Below are 20,679 nucleotides of genomic sequence, written 5' to 3' on the forward strand. Positions count from 1 at the left end.
ACTAAAACTGATGGATCAGTATCCTTTTACTCTGTTGATGAGATCCAACTCACGAACACCAGCAATGGTAGTTCTTACAGGTGATGCAACATCATCTTTGAGTTGTCTTGGGTGCTTTCCTAAATTGATAGCCATAGCAGCTACTCCCAGAATTGTTTGGGAAGCTATCTTCAATGGAAGATCTCGTGGAAGACTAGCAGCAACTCCTCCATCAGCCATAGCCTCCATTGCTATAGAAATATGTATGATGGTCCACTGCCACTCAAGCTTGTGACTATGTTAAAGAATTTTTCATCCGCTCTCCATATCTTGCCAATTGCTCCAAAAATACACTCTACAAGTTTTTCAACTTCTTTTGTTGCCATTTATCCCAAGCTCATAATTGTTGCTGCCTCACAAATAGTTGGAGTATTTGGCATTACCCTGATTATTCGACCATGGCCAGCCCATTCCTGCAAATCTTTTAATTTTGTTCCTACAGCAATGGACACAAGAAGTTTCTTCCTTGAAAGCAGTGGCTTCAACTCCAAAACCACCTCCTTTGCATCTTGAGGTTTTACAGAGAGAATGATCATTTTTTTTTGTTATTCAATCCACTTCCATTGATACCACACAATGCCAAGACAGTCTCCTTTACCTCCAACCCAACAAAAACATGCACAGTCCAAAGAATGAGCAAGAAAATTAGGGCCATGGAGGGGCAGTTTCTAGGCAAACAACTATGCACAAAGCACCCACAAACATGAAAGGTAATGCTCAAGTAGTTGGCTGCACAAAATAGAAAAGGAACCCAGTATACATGATTACTAACATGACTCACATGCTAACAAGGTCAACACCTTAATATAACTGTTACTGAATGTGATATGATAGTTAATGAATGTGACATGGGCCTAACTTGGACCCACTTAGATGGGTTCTTATAGTCTAAAACATAAAGGAGATTTTTTGATTTTGTTATTAAGGGAAAACAATTAATGGAATAGAGGATAATTTCAGTTCAGATGTAAATGCCTAAATCATACACCACAACAGTTATAAGATCATTTAATCAGAAATATAACTGTGGATATCAATATTTGTTATATGTTTCCATCAACACAAAAAATGTTTATATGGATCTGTACATTGTCATAGGAGATTTGATTTCAAGAGACAAGCATAAGCAAATGTGAGCACCACTGAGATAGACCAAGCTGAGACGAAAGCTTTGCATTCATAAAAGGGCAATAAAGAACCTTCAAACACCCAATCAATCTAATCAATACCCCCTCAAATCCCCAATCTAATTCTATATATAAAAAAAGACAGAAATATGAATATTCAAAAGAGAAAAAAAAGAAGATAATCGGTCTTGCATACCTAAAATGGACGTGGATTATGGCGTGAGAGAGGGAAGTCTTCGTGAGATCGACGGAGAGGGGATGGTTAGGGAGAGAAGAGGGGTTCGTGAGAGGGGAGATAGAGAGAGAAAAGGGGTGCGAGAGAACGAGAGAGAGAAAAGGGGCGTGGGAGATCAAGAGAGAAAGGGATGTGGAATGAGGTTTTTTTCTCAGGAGTGGAGGGAGATGAAAAGTTCGTGAGAGGGGAGAAAAGAAAAAGGGCAACGCGGGATGAGTTTCCACATTTTTTACTTTCTATGGTCCTGCTACGGTTTTAAACAGTAGCTAAAAGCCCTATGGACCATGGCCATTATACCATCCTCCATGGCTTGTCCGCTTTCACACAAATCTAACGGGTTCTGGATGAACGGTCCTCTCAAGGGCTTTGTGGGATCCATTGTGATACATTTCATATGTCCACTCCATCCATTAATTTTTTAATTTTTTTATAAGGAATGACCCCAAAATCTATGCAAATAGAAGGTCCAATTGAACCACACCATAGATCAATGATAGGTATTTAATCTCCACTGTTTCTTACCGTGTAGTCCACATGAGCCTTCGATCTACTTTCTTTTTTGGGCTCTTGCCCTAAAATCATCTTTCAAAATGGATAGATGTATTAGATGGATCTCACACATTTTAATGGGCCTGGTAGAGTCCCTTATAAGGCTGTCCCAGGTGGTAGGTTCGTGTGGTGGTTTTAACCTTTAGCTACGGTTTATATTCGTAGAAAAAAACTCACATAGTCCATAGCCTTTGATCATTTTTTTGGTAGCGGTGACCTGAAAATATCTACTGCTCCCTCAGGAGGATTATTGGGAAGATCGCTTGGTGAGGGAACTCGGAGTACCACAGAGTATACCCCGACCTAACCCTCACTAAGTCAGCCTCCCCAAGGATGGATTCCACGAGACCTCTCTTTATGCCCTCACCATCCTCTTCTGAGGATCCGACCAATCCCTCATCCTCGAGCAGGTCATCCTCTGTCCTAGCTAGCCGATCTGTCAGGGACCTCTCTAGCACTTATAACGACTGCGACGCTTGAAATGGCCAAGCTATATGTCCTAGAGAGGGGGGTGAATAGGACAATGCCAATAACAGTGGAATATAAATGAATAAAAGATAGCACTATTAATAAATCACTATATTGGAATGTAAAGCAACCTTAAAGAGAGAGATTGATAACAATGTTGTTCTAAGGACAACCTTACACCATAAAAACCAAAGGTTTATGGCAGGACAACCTTATTTCTAGAATAAATTGAATATCAAAAACTCAAATAGAAAGGAAACAAATGAAATAGTAATAAATAAATTCTAAACTATTACAACATTCCCCACAATACTTGAAATGTAAATATTACAACATTCACATTCACATATACATCCCACAAATCTAAATGATCAAAGATAGAAAATATAAATCACACATCCACAAAACACAATGAGTTATAGTGGTTCGCCTATGTGTACACCAACTGTTAAAAAATAGCCACACAGATTGCTACTCCACTCCTAATATCCTCACACAGGAGATATTAGTGTTCACTATCAAAATAGGTTTTCACAGGTTCACCCAAAACCTTCACAATTGTGTCTTTTAGAAAAGGGCTTACACAATTCAAAAACCCTCACTTTTGAGTTTTCTGGCTCTCCTCAGATAACCAACACACTGAGATTTTTCTGGTTTAATCTCAAATAAAACCAAAATGTAAATTTACATAAATGTAAAATATCTGGATTTCTCCTTTTGTTGTAGCTCGAAAGAACCAATCGGAGTAGAAGATCAAATGTAGAAGTTCAAAGTCTAATACTCACTTTAAAATGGTTATAGGTTCTAATTGATTTTAAATTAAACCAGTTAGGCTAGCTATATTTGATTTTGATTCCAAGAAGAAGGAATATCACAATTCCTCTTTTCAATTAAGATTGGAATGTAGAAATAAAATCAAATTAATAAAGCTAACAAAAGAGAATATAAATTATACACAAAGTAGCTTAAAATGAACACAAACTTATCTCAGAGTGATCCCTTGATTTTACTTGAATTGAGTTATAAAACTCTGAAATTCATGCTCTATTTATAGTTACAAAAACTCGGCTATGACTGGTCCTAAGGACACTATGACTGGTCGTAGGAGAAATGAATTTTTAAAATTTTGAGCGCGATCGGATGAAACCGTTCTACGACTAGTCGTAGGGTGTATACAACTGGTCGAGCATACCCACAACTGATCATAGGACTCAAAGATTGGTTGTTATAGTTTGAGTCATAGAACCAGGACTGGTCGTAGGACGAGTCGACACTGTTCACACGACTGGTCGAACAGAGTCAAGGACTGATCATGGATGAACAGAAAATTTTAAAAAATTGCAACCAACTTAGGACTGGTCTTGGAATTTCTTGGACTAGTCGAGGCAGTGCTAGGACTAGTTGGATAAGGTTCAAGACTAGTCTTAGAACAGTCTAATTTCATGTAAAATGATTCAATTGAATTATGTATTCAAAAAGACCTACCCTAAGTACAATCTAAGGTCAATCATACCTTGAAAGTGAGATATGAACATCGAGACTTCATATCTTCAGATGATAGATGACCTTTGAAGATTGTGAAGCTTGAGATCATTGAACTTGATGTAACACTGAACATGAGATCTTCTATAGCTTGAATAACAATTTATCTTGTGTTGTACACTGACTTGAGTCTTGAACAAGATCACTTCTACTATTGTAGCTTGTACTTGCATTCTACTGTAGTAGCTTGTACTTGCATTTCTTGAAGTATTTTGAAGTAGTTCTTCATTCTTGACTTGAAGCAAAGTGCTTAGAGCAGTGATGCAATGTCTTAAACATTTATAACAATGAACTATGCAAGACATAGATTGAGGTTTTGGCATCACAAAATTTGACAACCAAAGGAACATAAAACCATAACACTTACAATCTCCCCCTTTGTCAAATTTGTGACAAAACACTCAACAATAATATAACCAATATGAATATAAAAAAATATGCACAGGTTATAAAAGAAAAAAAACCAGTTACAGCCTGGTTAAAGAATCATGCACCAGCTGTCATCACACATCAAGATGAAGTAGGCAGAACACCTCCTTACTTACTCCCCCTGAGTAGCACACATATATCCAAAAAAATGCTACTCTACCACAGTCCATATTCCATCAACATATCAATTCATATGCAAAACCATATAAATTCTCCCCCTTTATGTCACAATATGACAAAGGAAGAAGAAAAATGGAAAAGGATAATAAACAGGAGTAATCAAGGAGTTAAGATATAAGCAAATTAAAGTCGACATACCATGAACTAGTTTAAACAAAGTCAGCAAGCTACAGTCAGCAAACTAAATGAAGTTTACAACCCAGCAAAAGTAAACTTAAAGTTATTATAGACAAAAGAGTAAATCACTTAATCAGATTCTAAGGAAGGAGCAAGTATGGTGGGATCAAGTTGATGAACGCCCTTATTAAGCGCCTAAGATACTTGCGCATATATTTAAATCGTAAATCATGGGCAACATCATATTCTCTACCTTCTCCTCAAGTGCACGTAGACACGCATCAAACTCAGATGGTTCATAATCAGGATCATTAGCAGAATCAGACTCAATTTCATCAAAAATATCATCCATGTTTATGTCATCAGGAGGAAGATCATCAGCTTCTTCTTCATTCCCAGCTTCAGCTCCATCACCACCAACATCCACTTGGCCAGGAGCCAATTCTTATTTCATCTTATTCATATTTGAGTTGTTAAAAATAAGATGATGGATGGGAGCCTCTCCAACAGGCATAGTAACCAACATATGAGAAGCTAAAACAGTCATAAGATAGGTAAGTGAAATATCACTATGACTTTGATGGAGATGAAACTGAATGATGGAATGACATATTAAAGATGGAGGACAAACTTTAGTACCAGAGACGACAGAGTGAAAAATACGAACCATAAAGGAAGTCAATTCTGTTTTATTACCAGAACGCGGATACAGATTTGAAGTAAAGATTTTGTGGAGGACTCTATATCAAGGTAACAAGTACTTTGAGGGGAGCGCATTCCCTTTATGAGTCCATTGCACATCCACATTACATGATGATCTGGTGAGCATTCGTTTTTTTGATTCTAAGGGTTTTTCAGTTAAAATAATAATAGGAATACCCTCATCATTAACAGGTATTTCCATAAGGTAAGATATTAGATGATGATCTACATCAAAAGGGCCTTCTCTAGCATCTATTTTAAATGTTAAATTCTCAGCAGAAAAATCAGAGATACATGCGAACATGGACTGAGCAATAGATTAGTATGCAGGCTCACCCCAATGTAAGATGTTATCCCATCCTATAGATTAGAGAAGTGGAATGATACCAAAAGGATAAGAGAAGTGGAATGATACCAAAAGGAGCAATGTGGTTAAGATCAACAGCTCTTTCAACAATAACCTTACGCAAACACAAATCTCGTACGTATGAGGGATCATTTTCAGGTGACCAAAGATGGCATCGAGTTATTAGAGTAGATCTTGAAGAAGATGGACCACGGGTTGTTTTCTTTTTCCCTCTAGCATCCATTGGCAATAAGATTTTCAAAGAACTAAGGAGATGGAAAAGATGAGAAATAGGTTTTCTCAAAATCAGAAATTTGAGAAGAAAGCCCTAAATAACCCAACAAAGCTTGAAATCAAGCACTCCAATGATGAGATTGAAGCAAATGGACCATGAATCTATAAGCATGACTGATAAAATGCACTAACCTTGACGAATCACACTATAGGGTTCGACTAGTCATGCCACGGCTTGTTGGAGAGCAAGATAGAAATGAGGAAGATGAAGATTTTCTCCAAATAAAAGAGGACAACGCAATCCATGACTGGTCTAGAGCTGTCCTCGACCGGTCGTACCAGGACCAATCGAGTACACCCATGACTGGTCGAGTATCAATAAAAATATGTATTTTTCATAAAAATTTAAAATTTAACCAAATAAATTATCAAATATATATACACTATGATACATATATTCATGAATAATCAATTTTGAATGCACATACCAAGATCAAATTTTAATTTATTAAACCTGCTTTTGTCAAGCGATTTAGTGAAAATGTCAGCAAGTTGAGTCTCAGTCAAAATGTATTCTAAAGAGATTATTTTTTCTTCCACTAATTCACGAATATAATGATACCTAATATCAATGTTCTTGGTACGTGAATGCTGGATTGGAGTTTTTGAAATATTTATAGCACTGAAATTATCACAATATAGAACTATTGAATGCTGTGTAATTCCATAATCACTTAACATATGTTTCAACCAAACAAGCTGAGTACAAGCATTTCCAGCTGCGATATATTCAGCCTCAGACGTAGAGAGTGATATAGAACTTTGCTTCTTGCTAAACTAAGAAACTAAACAATTTTTTATATAAAAACAACCACTACTGGTTGATTTCCTATCGTTGATATTTCCAGCCTAATCAGCATCAGTGTACCCTGCCAATTGAACACTAGTATCAAATGGATACCAGAGACCCAAATTAACTGAACTTGCAATATATCGCATAATCCGCTTAACAACAGTTAACTAAGACTCTTTAGGATCAGACTGATATCTAGCACAAATACCAACACTTAAAGCAATATCTAGTCTATTAGCAGTTAAATAAAGTAACTGCCAATCATACTATGATATAACTTAGGATTAACATTTTTACCTGTAGAGTCCTTTAAGAGTCTTAAGGTTGTACTCATAAGAGTATCAAAATTTTTACCATTCTCAAATCTGAACTTTTTGATTAAGTTAAGAGCATATCTGGTTTGAGAAATAAAAATACCATCAAGTTGTTGTTTTACTTGCAACCCAAGGAAATAGTTCAATTCCCCAACCATGCTCATTTCGAGATTTCATTAAATCTGTAAACTCAACAGTCATGTTAGAACAAGTAGATCCATAAATAATATCATCAACGTAGATTTGAACCATTAAGATATCATCGTTATGTTTCTTAACAAATAAAGTTTTATCAACACTTCCCATTTGAAAGTTATGACTTAGTAAAAACTTAGTCAACTTTTCATACCATGCCCTAGGAGCTTATTTTAAACCATAGAGAGCCTTTTTTAGGCGATAGACATGATCAACACTCTTAGGGTCTTCAAAACCCGTTGGTTGTTCAACATACACTTCTTCATGCAGATCGCCATTTAAGAAGGCACTCTTTACATCCATTTGATAAATTTTAAAATTTCTAAAACAAGCAACATATATGAATAATCTGATTGATTCAAGACAAGCTACTAGGGCAAAGGTTTCATCATAATCAATTCCTTCAATTTGAGTGTATACTTGTATAACTAGTCTAGCGTTGTTTTGAATTATATTACCAAGTTCATCAGATTTATTTTTAAAAATCTACTTAGTACCAATAATATGTTTATCTTTAGGTCTAGGAACAAGGTACCAAACATCATTTCTCAAAAATTGGTTAAGCTCTTCTTGCATCGCAACTATCCAATTTTCGTCAGTAAAAGCTTCTTTTATGTTAGCTGGTTCTATCTGGGATGTGAAACATACGTAATTACATATGTCTTCAAGTTGTCTACGAGTGTGCATACCTATGAGAGGGTTTCCAAGAATTTGAGTGGTTGGATGATCTTTAACAGTCCTCAATTTAGAATCAGTTCGATTTGATGAAGTGTCTGGTTTGTCAATTAAAAGAACTTCATCATTATTTAAACTTAGGGTAGGTGTATTCAAGTGATCGTCTATGACCACATTTATAGATTCTTGAATAACACCGGTCCTTTTGTTGAGTACTTGATATGTGCGACTATTTAAAGAATATCTTAAAAAGATCCCTTCATCACTTTTAGTATCAAACTTTTCCAGATTTTCATGGTCATGTAGAATATAGCACTTGCTGCCAAAAACTCGAAAGTATTTGATAGTAGGCTTCTTATCAAACCACATTTAAGCCATTTTATTATTAGATTTACTCGTATAAACCCGGTTAATTATATAACAAGTAGTATTAACAACCCAAAGATTTTTAGATAGCTTCATACTATTCAACATTACATTAGCCATTTCTGCCATTTTTTTGAGGAGTTTTGGGCCAAAGAATTCATGTGATATTCCTTGATCGATGCAGAATTTCTCAAAACTGCTATTCTCAAATTCAGATCCATGATCACTATAGATCTTATAGACTTGAGAACATTTTTCCATTTGAATCCGTTTGAGAACTCTTTTTATTTCATCATGGATTTCTGACTTATCTTTTAAGAAAGCTACCCAAGTGAATCTGGTTAAATCGTCCACTTTACCAAAATGTATTTTTTGCCACCTCAACTTTCCATCCTGGTAGGTCCTATAAGATCCATATGGAGAAGCTCGAGTGGTCCTGATGTGGCATTGGAGTTCACCTTCTTGAGAGAGCTCCTTGATTGCTTGCCTATTTGGCATTCGCTACATATTTTGTTTATCTTTTGTAATTTAGGTAGACCTCTTATTAGTTCTCTTTTGCTCAGTCTATATAAATTACGATAGTATACATGTCCAAGACGTTTATGCCACAAATCAGTCTCATCGGTATGGACCATGTAACATGTTTGACTACATGAGCTGGATTCACCTTCTTATGAGAGCTCCTTGATTGCTTGCCTATTTGGCATTCGCTACATATTTTGTCTATCTTTTGTAATTTAGGTAGACCTCTTATTAGTTCTCTTTTGCTCAATCTATATAAATTATGGTAGTATACATGTCCAAGACGTTTATGCCATAAATCAGTCTCATCGGTATGGACCATGTAACACGTTTGACTAGATGAGTTGGATTCACTAACAATATAGCAGTTTTTAGAAGTTCTCCGACCAGTTAATATTACTGAATCCTCATTATTTAGAATTTCACAACCTTGGTTAGAAAATCTTACACTATGATTGTTATCGCATATTTGAGATATGCTTAATAAATTGTGTTTTAACCCTTCAACGTATAAAACATTTTTAAACAAAGGGAGGTTATAGAGTTGAACCATACCTTCGCCAATAATCTTACAATTGCTGCCATCGTCGAATGTAACTGAACCATCAGTCATGTCTTTGAGATTGGTGAATAAACCTTTATCACCAGTCATATGCCTTGAATATCCACTGTCTAGGTACCACTTTAAATGGCTTGTAGCTTTGAAAGCCATGTGGGCAACCAAGTAGGTAACCTTAGGAACCCATTTCATAAATGTTTTGGGTTTAGGAGTATAATGGGTCTTCTTTTGATTGTAATTATTGTTAGAGTGACCCACTGAGTTAGATTTTAAGAGCTCCTTATGAAGATCAACTATTTTCTCAGCTAAAGGGTTTCGATTCTGATTTTTATAGGTAATATAGATGTTTTTAGATTTTTTAAAAGTTTTAGAATTTTAAATAAAATTTTGATTACTTTTCCCTTTTGAGTTTGAAGTTTCGCCTCTCACAAACTTGGGAGGAGTGTTCTTCTATTTAGGAGGAATATTCTTATCGTAGCCTAAGCTGGATCAGTCGCCACATTTTCTTAATCCGGATAAAAAATTTTCTAACTTTGGATCACCTTGGGCATATCTCCATGTATCCTTTAAACTCAAAAGAGAAGAGACTTCAAGTTTAAGTTTTTCATTTTCAGATTTCAGATTTTCAATTTAGGAGGTTTTGAATTCCAAATTACATTTGCATTTTTCAAAACAATCTGAAATATGAGATTTTTCTAAAATAAGAGACTTAAAATTTTCTTTAAGCTTTGAAATTTTTTCTTTTGGAAGTTTAAGTTTCACAGAAAATTTACAACTTTCCTTGTATAGGGCATTGTATGCATCTTGAAGATCATCTTCATTTTCACATTTACTGTTCAGATTTTCTTCACTTGTTTGAATCATTATCTAAAAATGTGAATTTGGCTAGAGTCATTTGGGCTTTAACTTCACTGCTCGAACTCGTTTTCAGAATCTTCTGAATCAGAAGAGGCTTCAGAATCAAAGGATTCATGCCAAGTAGCCAACATACTCTTCTTTTTGGGTTTGTCCTTTTTAGGACACTTATTTGCTAAATGCCCATATTCTTGGCAGTTGTAACATTGACTATCTTTTAAATATTTTCAAGTCTTAGATTTAGATTTAGATATTTTCTTGTCACTTGCTTTTTGAAAATCGACTCTCTTTTTACTTTTGAAAATTTTGTAAAACTTTTTCGATAAAAGGGCCATATCGTCTTCAGAATTTTCTAAATCAGAATTGTTTTCTTGAGAAACATTTTTAAAAGACTTAAGGGCAATAGATTTTTCTTTAGGAGATTTAAAATTTAACTCGTAGGTTTATAAAGACCCAACTAATTCTTCTACCCTCATAGTATCCGTATCACAAAGTTCCTGGATCGCAGTTACCTTAGAATTAAACCGTTCAGGAAGTGAGCATAATATTTTTACACACACTTTACTTTCTGGGATTTTATCTCTAGGACCCCACATAGATTTCATAGTGTTATTTAATCTAGTGTAGAAGTCCATAAACATTTCATTTTCTTCCATATGTATTTCTGCAAATTTGGTTGTGAGGATTTGGACTTTAGATTTCTTGACAATTGATGTACCCTCATGTGTCATTTCTAAAATATCCCAAGCTTACTTTTCAGAATCACAGGATATAATTCTTTTGAATTCATCCGGTGATAGTGCGCAAGTGATTGCATTTAGAGCTTTTGCATTTGCACTATTCACACTTTTCTGAAGTGTGGTCCATGAGAAATAAGGTGTTACTCTCATTGATTTTGAACCATCGATCCCAATTTCTTCAGTGGTAGGAGGGGTCCATTCATTCACTGTGGGTAGCCACACACTGTCATCCATGGATTTAAGGAAGATCCTCATCATGGCTTTCCAATAGGCATAATTGGTGCCAACAAAAGGTGGAGGCCTAGTGACTGAAAGGCTATCACAATTTGACATCTTATATATAGCTTAGATCGGTTAGCTCAGGAAATAAATCCAAATAACAAGAATTAAAATGAGCTATTAGGCTCTAATACCACTTGAAATGACCAAGCTATATGTCCTAGAGGGGGAAGAGGGGGAGGGGGGGGGGGGGGTGAATAGGATAATGCCAAATTTAAGCAATAACAGCAGAATATAAATGAATGAAAGATAGCACTATTAATAAATCACTATATTGGAATGTAAAGCAACCTCAAAGAGAAAGATTAATATCAATGTTGTTCTAAGGACAATCTTACACCATAAAAAATAAAGGTTTATGGCAGGACAACATTATTTCTAGAACAAATTGAATATCAAAAACTCAAACAGAAGGGAAACAAATGAAATAGCAAGAAATTAATTCTAAACTATTACAACATTCCCCACAATGCTTGAAATGTAAATATTACAACATTCACATATACATCCTACAAATTTGAATGATCAAAGATAGAAAATATAAATCACACATCCACAAAACACAATGAGTTATATTAGTTCGCCTGTGTGTACACCAACTGTTAAAAAATAGCCACACAGATTGCTACTCCACTCCTAATATCCTCATACAGGGGATATTAGCATTCACTATTAAAATAGGTTTTCATAGGTTCACCCAAAACCTTCACAATTGTGTCTTTTTAGAAAAGGGCTTACACAATTCAAAAACCCTCACTTTTGAGTTTTCTAGCTCTCCTCAGATAACCAACACAATGAGATTTTTCTGGCTTAATCTCAAATAAAACCAAAATGGAAATTTACATAAATGTAAAATACTTGGATTTCTCCTTTTGTTGCAGCCTGGAAGAACCAATCGGAGTAGAAGATCGAATGTAGAAGTTCAAAGTCCAATACTCACTTTAAAATGGTTCTAGGTTCTAATTGATTTTATATTAAACCAATTAGGCTAGCTATATTTGATTTTGATTCCAAGAAGAAGGAATATCACAATTCCTCTTTTCAATTAAGATTGGAATGTAGAAACAAAATCAAATTAATGAAGCTAACAAAAGAGAATATAAATTATGTATAAAGTAGCTTAAAATGAACACAAACTTATCTCATAGTGATCTCTTGATTTTACTTGAATTGAGTTATGAAACTCTGAAATTCATGCTCTATTTATAGTTGCAGAAACTCGGATACGACTGGTCCAGAGCACACTACGACTGGTTGTACGAGAAATAAATTTTTGAATTTTTGAGCGCGATCAGATGAAACCGTTCTACGACTAGTCGTTGGGTGTCTACGACTGCTCGTACGTCCGCTACGACTGGTCATTGCATACCCACAACTGGTTGTAGGACTCAAAGATTGGTTGCTGTAGTTTAAGTCATAGAACCAGGACTGGTTGTAGGACAAGTCGACACTGTTCACACGACCAGTTGAACAAAGTCCAGGACTGGTCATGGATGAACAAAAAATTCTGAAAAATTGCAACTAGCTTAGGACTGGTCTTGGAATTTCTTAGACTGGTCGAGGCAGTGCTAGGACTAGTCGAACAAGGTTCAGGACTAGTCTTAGAATAGTCCAATTCCATGTAAAATGATTCAATTGAATTATATATTCAAAATGAACTACCTTAAGCTGAATCTAAGGTCAATCATACCTTGAAAGTGAGGTATGAACATCGAGACTTCATATCTTTAAATGATAGATGACCTTTGAAGATTGTGAAGCTTGAGATCTTTGAACTTGATGTAGCACTGAACATGAGATCTTCTATAGCTTGAATAACAATTCATCTTGTGTTGTACACTGACTTAAGTCTTGAACAAGATCACTTCTACTGTTGTAGCTTGTACTTGCATTCTACTGTAGTATTCTTAAACTAGTTTGAAGTAGTTCTTCGTTCTTGACTTGAAGTAAAGTTCTTAGAGCGGTGATGCAATGTCTTAAACATTTATAACAATGAACTACGCAAGATATAGATCGAGATTTTGGCACCATAAAATTTGACAACCGAAGGAACATAAAACCATAGCACTTACAACACCCGAAAGTCGACATCGCTCATCATCATCAATGGCGACGGTAGATTAGACATGGGGTGGAGACTACTCATCCCACAATCATCATCGGAGGCCCCCTCCTGCGAAGTTAGTATTTACTACATGGCAGTAAGCTCAAAAATTATGAAAATTGATAACAAAGAAGAAAGGAAAGGAGGGAAAGGGTGAGATGAAGAACTGAGCTCACCGGAGGGGGAATGCTGCCCTACTGCCAATGGTGTTTCAACATAAGAAGATTGCCAAGAAAACACCAGAAATTGCCCTTGCACACAGGTAGCAGAACATGAGCGAATGGGGAAAGACGTAGAACAAGAGCATCTCGCCGCTTTAGGGTTTCCTTATATATGGAAGCTACATGGCAGCCATTTAATTCCCTTATTAATGCACTACCATACGACACTCTTTCAACTCCCCCGTTTCGATACATGGCACGTCTAAGCTCGTCGCCCGACTCCACTATCGAGAAAACGCCACGCGTCCTCTCTTAATTGGTCTGGAACTGAAAAGGTAGCCTGACATGTCAGACGACCTCAAGTCACAATACACCACCTTGATAAGAGCCTGTTCATGATTATGGATCTGCCTCGACTCCCACACTGGACGCCTTACTTAGCATTTATGGCAAGACGGTCCAACCTACTTTCCAAGTTTGTTTTACCAACTTGAAAGTAGGGGGCTTATTGTTATGGGAAAAATAGAATGACCCATAGGAGTTGGTCGGACCGATATTTAGCATGGCCCATTGGGTAAAGAGCAAGGGTAAGCCCAACCATCTGACCAACTTTAAGGTCGGACAACCAAGGTCGGCACTACTAAGGTCGGCCTCACGAAAAGGCCAAAGACTACAGGAACTGGAGATCACAAGGTCATCACAAGGACCCTTGGTCGGTTTAATCATCAACATGGTGTCGACCTTCTTATAGTTTGGTCAGCTATGTGACTTCTGTTAACCGACCTTAATCGAAGCTCGGATGAATAATGCCTTGGTCTTTAGACAATCATCGACCTAATATGAAGGAAGACCTATCTAATATCTTCTCTGAGGATCGCGGAAACTAACTCGCGATCAGTTCGGGAACCTGAGATCCTCACCGAGGATCTCAGAAGATCTCCTATATGTTTGAAGTTATAATCCGACTACAATACATATCTACTAAACCGGGAGGATCCATTTAGGATACGATGTCCCCTCTACTATAAATATGGAGACCCCTAATGGTGAAAGGTTCACACAGTTACACCCAGATAACCCTTTATGCTAAACCTTTTCTACAAAAACTTGGATTCCCGACTTTGGCATTAGATGGTCCCCTGCATTAGCCAGGGTCTTCCTGTTTGTTCTCTATGCAGGTACTCAAGGGTCCTATAAGGGTTAACAAGAAATCAGCATCAACAGATGGCATTGAAGGATGCTCGATGGCATCAGACAGAATCTGCCCTACACCTATTTAAAAAACATTGGTGCATAAAGTCAATGGCATCGAAGACCTTTCGATGACATCAACAAGAACAAAGTTCTGCCCATTTTTTTTACCATTGGGATTCAACTTTATATAAATGTTTACATTACTCTTTGAAAAATGAGCAAGAATTGAAGAGAGCTTGAGAGAGTTATTGTAATAGTTAATACCCTCATCCTCATGCCCTCTTTCCCATAAGAGTTCATCATTCAATCCATTACTCAAGCATTTGTTGTCATCTTCCTTACTTAGATTGAATTATGAACTCTGAAATTCATTAAGTTTCCAGGAGCACTTTTTAATGAAAAAATCATTATGCTGGAATCTTTTAATGCTTAGCACATGGGAATCTTCTCTAACCACTAAAGGCGAATCATTTATTAGAGAAGATCAGACTAAACCTTAAAACCAACAACCTCAGAGCATTGATTAGAGCATCAACAGATGGTTGCGGTTCAAGGGAGCTGAAGACTCTTCATAAATGGGAAGATCTTCACCAGCATGTGCTGGCAAGGGGCTTACTCACTTACAAGTAAGTAATAGAGTCCATAGAGTTTCAAGCCCCTTCCTTTTGTAGGATTTCATTTCAGAGTTTGTTCTCAAACTCGCTAAGACCTTTAATAGGCCTCTGACGAGAGAATATGTATAGTGTCCTTATGTAAGACATATTGACTTGTGTAGGCATATGGTTTTACCTTGTATAGGCATATGGGTTTGCCTTATGTAGGCACCTAGTCCATACCTTATGTTGGTAGTGAAGGTTTATAGTTAACCTAGTTTAAAACCATTGGATAGTGAAATCTAACACACTCTAAGGTGGAGTGCGTCAGCATGGAGTGGAATAGGCATGTAGCTAAACCACTATATATTATTGTGTTTGTGATGATTGCTCTTACTCATATTTATTGATTGTTGGAACATTTACTTTATGCATAATACATGTTTGATATAATGCAGCACTTAGATTTCTCACAATCATAGAGTTTGAAAATGAATGACTTCTTTATTATCCTACTTAGCTTGCGTTAAATTGGTAGAGTTTATAGTTTAGTAGGATTAAAGTTTTTAAAAGTCCTATTCAACCCCCCTCTAGGACACTTGGACATACATCCGTACGTCAATAATAGTGGTCTTACCACAATTTTAAAGTTCAATGGCATCATATTTCGATGGGACAATCCTCCCAATTTTTAACAATGCTTACAAGCTTTGCAAAACTCATGAGTATCTTTAAATATAGTGGACCAATAAAAACTACACCACAAAATTTTAGCCGTGGTCTTTTTAACAGAAAAGTGACCACCATAGGCCTGAGAATAATAAAAGAAGATTACACATTGATGTTTGTTGTTAGGCACACATATCCTTAAAATTTGGTCTGGGCAATATTTGAATAGGTATGGATCATCCCAGATAAATTTACGTACCTCGGTGTAGAATTTCTTCTTATCTTGCACAGTTCAATAGATCGGCTTAAAACCTGTGGCAAGATAATTAGCGATATTAGTGAACCAAGGTACTTGGGAAAGTTTAAATAATTGTTTATCAGGGAATATGTCATTTATTGGTGTCGTCTCAAGGGAATCGGGTAAGTTAAGTCTAGAGAGATGGTCAGCCACTACATTCTCTACTACATATTTCAATGTCAAACTCTTGGAGTAGAAGGATCCATCTTATCAAGTGGGGCTTAACATCCTTCTTAGAAAAGAGGTACTTTAGCATCGCATGATCAGTGTATATGATGATCTTCAATCCGATCAAGTAGGAACTAAATTTGTCCAAAGAGAATACTACGATTAAGAGTTCATTCTTCGTAGTAGAGCAGTTCACTTGGGCAGAATTTAGAGTTCTACTCACATAATGAATTACATAGAGCTTCTTCTCATTTCTCTAGCCCAATATCGCCTGAATAAGATAGTCACTAGCATCACATATAATCTCAAAAGTAGCGCTCCAATCGGATGGTTGCATGATAGGAGTGGTAGTCAGCATGCCCTTGAGCTTAGAAAAAAGCTCACTAGCATTCTTCACTCCACTCGAATGGGGTGTCCTTTTGGAGAAGATTACATAAAGGTTGAGAGAGGTGACTAAAGTCCTTTATAAATCTTTTATGAAGATCGGTGTGTCATAGAAAGGATCGCATATCACGTATGCTTTTAGGTGGAGGTAGGTTAGAGATTAAGTTAATTTCAGTCATATCTACATCAATTCCCTGGATGAAATTATGTGTCCAAGAACTATTCCCTTAGGAACCATGAATTGACATTTTTCCCAATTCAAAACCAAATTCTTCTCCTCACATCTCTTCAGCACACATTTAAGTTTTTCTAAACACTTGGCGAAGGATGGACCAATGATAGAGAAGTCGTCCATGAATACCTCTAAATATTACCCCACCATGTCTGAAAATATGCTCAACAAGCATCACTGAAAAGTGGCAGGGGCATTATATAGTCAAAATGACATCCTTTAGTGAACAAAGGTGCCAAAGGGACATGTGAATGTTGTCTTCTCTTAATCTTCAAGGGATATCTCTATCTGATTGTAGCTCAAATACTCGTTCAAGAAACAGTAATAAGAATTGCCAACTAGCCTTTCTAAAATTTGATCAATGAAAGATAAAGGAAACTGATCATTCCTTGTGACAATGTTTAACTTTCAGTAGTCAATGCACATCCTCTAACCAAAAGTAACTCTAGTTGGCACGAGTTCATTATTGGCATTGGCCACGATGGTTATTTCAGAGTTCTTAAGAACCACCAGTGTTAGACTCACCCATTGAATGTTGGATATTAGGGATATGATACCCACATCCAATATTTTAAGTACCTCGTCCTTAACCACTTATTTCATGTTAGGATTTAAATGGCGTTGTGGATATCAGGAGGTTTTTGCATTTTCTTCTAAGTGAATGCAGTGAGTACAAATCAAAGGTCAATTCCTTTGAGGTCCGCAATCGTCCATCCAAGGGGTCCCTTATGTTCCTTGAGAGTAGAAATGAGCAACTTTCTTATTTTTCATTAAGGTGGAAAGAAATCACTACCAGGTATGTCTCATCTTGGACCTAAATAAACATCTTTAAGATCAATGAACAAAGTTTTTAGGTCAAGCTTTAGTGCCTTGAGACTAGACGGTAGAGGCATTGTATCGGTTTGGGAAAAAGTCTCAAATTGTGGCCTCCACCGATTAATTTCAAGTATAGGTATCACATCAAGTAAGGCATCCATCGCCCTAATCATGTTATCATCTAAATCAAGGGAGTGGGCCAAGCACATCTCCAAAGGGTCAGAGTATAGAGTCGAAAGTGCTCCATCTTCTTCGAATGAATTGATCATGTTAATGTTATGGGTATTGGCAACATCCTCTAATTGTTTTCCCATATTGAATAACTATTGAGCTCTAATGTCATGTTCCTAAAAGACAAGTTCATAACACCATTCCTACAAATAATGATGGCATTTAATGTAGGAATGGGAGATCAAGAATGATTGGAATCTGAGTGCTCATGTCCATGATAGGCTGGGTATTCAAAATGATAAAATCCAGTAGATAGTAGAATTTATCAGCTTGGACCAACACATCCTTAATCATCCCTCTCATTACACTAACTGAACGATCAACAAGTTGTAGTGTGGTCTAGGTGGATTTTAATTCACCTAGACCCAATTATTCGTAGACCAAGTAAGGGATCAAATTAACACTTACCCTCAAGTTAAGGAGTGCATGTTCAATTCGGTGGTTCCCAATTATACAAATGATGATTGGGCTACCAAGATCCTTGTACTTTTGTGGCACATCTTGCTTGAGCATGGCACTCACTTTTTCTATTAAAAAGATTTTCTTTTGTAGATTTTGTTGCCTTTTGGTAGTGCATAAATCCTATAGGAACTTGTCATATGAGGGAATTTGTTTAACTGCATACAATAGAGGAATATTGACTTTCACTTGTTTAAGCACCTCTAAAATATCCTGTTAATTAGATAGAGGTTTTCATGCAATCAACCGCTAGGGGAATGGTGCAACCAGCTTATATGTTTTTTGTGGTTCTTCCTCTTGTAGAGTAATGTTAGGTCTATCACTCTCAACTTCTTTCAAGTCCTTAGGCTTTTCAGCCCTCACCGGAATAGTTTTGTCAATTGTCTTTCGACTTATAAGAATGGTGATGGACTTAGCTTGTTCTATGTTATGTGAAGAGCTTAGGTTACTTATCTCACATTGTGGTTTTGAATTGGGTAGAGGTTGAGTTGGAAAAGTCCATTTCTCCCTAATTATTAAGTATGACTAAATCCTTTTTATGGCCTTAGTAAGGTTTTGAATACTTGTAATGTGCCTTGATTAAAGAGCAATTAGCTTTGGATGTGCTTTAGAACCGGATCCTCACGAGGTTTCCTTTGATTTAAGAGTTGAGTAAGGGCCTCTTGAGGGTTGTTCATTTGTCCATTCCTCCAACTGAAGTTTGAATGGTTCCTCCAGTTGGAATTTTATGTATTTGAGGTGGGTCCATTGAATGGTCATTCATAATTGTTTATGACGTTTGATTATTCGTTCAATAGATCTTGAAAAGTAGGAATTGTGGGGACAACCCTGCATTACATATATGTTACTAGCACAAATATCGCAAACAACTTCTATAACCTCACTAGGTTTGATAGTTTCCACCTTCTTAAGTTCGATGGCCTCAACTTTCCTTATGAGATTAGCCACCCTGGCACTTATGTCATCTTCTTCCTTTAAGACCTATATCCCTCTCTTCTCTCTTGATTGAGTAGGCCTAGACGTGGTGGGTCTTGGGGACGTGTCCCATGATTGCACGTTTTCTGCAAGTTGATCAAAATAGTCCCACACATCATTATCTTCCTTGTTCATGAATTCACCATTACACATCATCTCTACAAATTACCGAATGGGTGAAGTCAAACCATTATAGAAAAATCTTATTACCCACTAGATTTTATAGACATGATGTGGACATGAATTCGTGATGTCCTTGAACCTTTCACAGCATTGGAAGAAGGTTTCTTCCTCTTTTTAGTCAAAGTTCATGATTGCCTTCCTTAAAGTGTTTGTTTTATAAAACAGGAAGAACTTTTTAAGAAATTCCCGAGTCATCCCAACCCATGTACCGATAGATCGCGGTTTTAAGGAGTGCAGCCATGACTTAGCCTTCTCCTTCAAAGAGAAGAGAAACAACTTTAGTCTTTTTGTGTCTTCAAACACGTTTAGAAACTGCAATGTGGCGACTATCTCATCAAATTCTTTAATGTACAAGTATGGACTTTCAGAGTCCAGTATATGAAATTTAGGAAGGAGTTGTATCACTCCCTGTTTGAAATCCATATTTCCTGCATTAAGTGGAAACACCATGCAGGAAGGTGTACTCACTCCCACCAGTTGTAAGTAATCTCGTAAAGTATGAGGCGATGGAGCATGATGCACCTTATTCTCACCGTTAACTTCCTCAACTAGATGTTGAGGTTGATTTACAGCCATTACTTCAATTAACTCAGAGGATCTCAAGTGGTGTCTAATCCGGTGATGGATAGGCAGCCCTTTGACCAATCCTCATTCACTTAAGAGACGTCGAGTGTTGTCAGGTACCCACTTGGGCATGAAACACTCATGGCCCTCAAATTCTAAACAACTAAAACCTAGGAAAAAGAAAACTATAGAAATAAGAAACCTGGAAATAAAAGAAAGTTGGAAAGAGGTTACTAGATTAGAGTTATGAAGTTAGATTGCTACAAAATAGAAAGAAGTGTTAGTTTTTTTAAAAATTCAAAAATACCTTCAATTGCACTTT

General features: G+C 36.6%; 1 pseudogene; it reads right to left on the reverse strand.

Annotated features, from left to right (window-relative positions):
* Nucleotides 1–15: 15 nt before the first annotated feature.
* On the reverse strand, nucleotides 16–1,271 carry LOC131238860 (pyrroline-5-carboxylate reductase-like; annotated as a pseudogene).
* Nucleotides 1,272–20,679: the final 19,408 nt, after the last annotated feature.

Source organism: Magnolia sinica, chromosome 3 (genome assembly GCF_029962835.1).
Source record: "Magnolia sinica isolate HGM2019 chromosome 3, MsV1, whole genome shotgun sequence".
Lineage (NCBI taxonomy): Eukaryota > Viridiplantae > Streptophyta > Magnoliopsida > Magnoliales > Magnoliaceae > Magnolia > Magnolia sinica.